The 2,186-nt window shown below is 39.5% G+C and overlaps 1 pseudogene; it reads left to right on the top strand.

Annotated features, from left to right (window-relative positions):
• The first annotated feature begins 986 nt into the window (after nucleotides 1-986).
• LOC121010020 (60S ribosomal protein L7a-like) lies at nucleotides 987-1,720 on the top strand (annotated as a pseudogene).
• Nucleotides 1,721-2,186: the final 466 nt, after the last annotated feature.

Here is a 2,186-nt window from a genome sequence, read left to right as displayed (position 1 = left end):
ATACATATATATGTATAATATATGTATAACATATTATACATATATATGTATATGTATATATGTATATAACATAATACATATATATGTATATATATGTATATATACATATATGTATATATACATATACGTATATACATACATATGTATATACATATACATATGTATGTATATATACATATATGTTATACATATATAATATTTTATGTATATTTAGTGAGTTTTGTGATTATGTATACATATATGTATACATATATGTGTACATGTATATACATATGTATATATACATATATACATATATAATATGTAATGTGTATATGTGTGTGTATATACATACATATATATGTATATGTGTGTATGTGTGTGTGTGTGTGTGTGTATATATATCTCCTACCTGAGCCAATCTGAACATACTGTCTGTTATGCACATTTGGACCCTTTATTTCCATGAAGAAATAACATTAATAAGAATAAGAAGATGCTATCAGGTTTCCATTACTGACATCTGTAATCACACGCTAGCTCTAGCTTCCTAAATAGTCAACATACTAAAGGCTTATGCTACATCTAATAACAGTCACTTAGACCCAGGAATAGTCTTCTGGTTTAAATAACAAAAACTCTTCATGTTAAGAGAAAGAGAAACAAACAAAAAAGAGGTTGGTGGTATTTCTAATTCTAATCTGTCTTTGCTATGTATTAATCTTTCATCATACTCTAAAGCAAGAACAAATCATTATTGAAATGGGTGAAAACCTTGGAAGAGTTCTGTTAGATAATATAGTGAAAACACCCTCAATAAGTATTTCTTCTGAGTCATTTATACAATACATATTTTCTAACGACTGCCCTGTCCCGTTCAAGATGCAGCTTCTGAGAATGCATTGGGGTATAAGACTTGTATTCTCTTTTGGATCCATGCAAACAAATAATTAAATGTTACTGCCAGGAAAATTCTCTTTTCCTTCTCGCTTCTCCAGCCATCCGAGATGCCTAAAGGAAAAATGGCTATGGGGAAAAAGGTGGCCCCAGCCCTTGCTGTTATGAAGAAGCAGGAAGCCAAGAAGGTGGTCAATCCCCTGTTTGAGAAAAGACCCAAGAATGCTGGCTGGCATCAGATAGGACATTCAGCCCAAAAGGGGCTTCACCCACTTTATCAGATCACCCCACTACATCTGGCTGCAGTGGCAAAGGGCTATTCTCTATAAATGCCTAAACATGCCTCCTGCGATTAACCAGTTCACCCAGGCCGTGGACCACCAAACAGATACTCAACTGCTTACTCTGGCCCACAAACACAGACCAGAGACAAAGCAAGAGAAGAGGCAGAGACTGTTGGCCTGGGCTGAGAAGAAAGCTGCCAGCAAAGAGGATGTCCCTATTAAGAGGCCACCTGTCCTTTGAGCTGGGTTTATTATTGTCACCATCTTGGTAGAAAACAAGAAGGCTCAGCTGGCAGTGATTGCACATGATGTGGATCCCAAGGAGGGGCTGTCTTGCTGCCTGCCCTGTGGGGTTCCCTACTGCATTATCAAGGGGAAGTCCAGGCTGGGGCATCCGGTTCACATGAAGACCTGCACCACTGTTGCCTTCACACAGATTAATCTGGAAGACAAAGGAGGTCTGGCTAAGCAGATGGAAGCCATCAGGACCAATTACAATGACAGATAAGGTGAGATCCACGGTCACTGGGGAGGCAACGTCCTGGGTCCGAAGCCGGTGTCTTGTATCACCAAGTGGGAAAAGACAAAGGCTGGGGCGCCTGGGTGGCGCAGTCGGTTAAGCGTCCGACTTCAGCCAGGTCACGATCTCGCGGTCCGTGAGTTCGAGCCCCGCGTCGGGCTCTGGGCTGATGGCTCAGAGCCTGGAGCCTGTTTCCGATTCTGTGTCTCCCTCTCTCTCTGCCCCTCCCCTGTTCATGCTCTGTCTCTCTCTGTCCCAAAAATAAATAAAAACGTTGAAAAAAAAATTAAAAAAAAAAAAAGACAAAGGCTAAAGAACTGGTCATGCGACTGGGCTAAGTGTACACCATCCAATTTTCTGTACATAAAAGTAATACAAAATTCTCTTTCAAAAAAAATTCCATTGCCATAATAATAGTATGGATGCAAACAAACTAACATGACATTACAGAAGAAAAAATAAATGACTCTGCTCTGGGGAGAGTCAGGAAAGGCTAATAGGAAGTT

The sequence above is a fragment of the Herpailurus yagouaroundi genome, unplaced genomic scaffold (genome assembly GCF_014898765.1).
Source record: "Herpailurus yagouaroundi ecotype Mexico unplaced genomic scaffold, PumYag 190, whole genome shotgun sequence".
In the NCBI taxonomy this organism is placed as follows: domain Eukaryota; kingdom Metazoa; phylum Chordata; class Mammalia; order Carnivora; family Felidae; genus Herpailurus; species Herpailurus yagouaroundi.
This window is presented reverse-complemented; position numbering and strand designations above follow the sequence as displayed.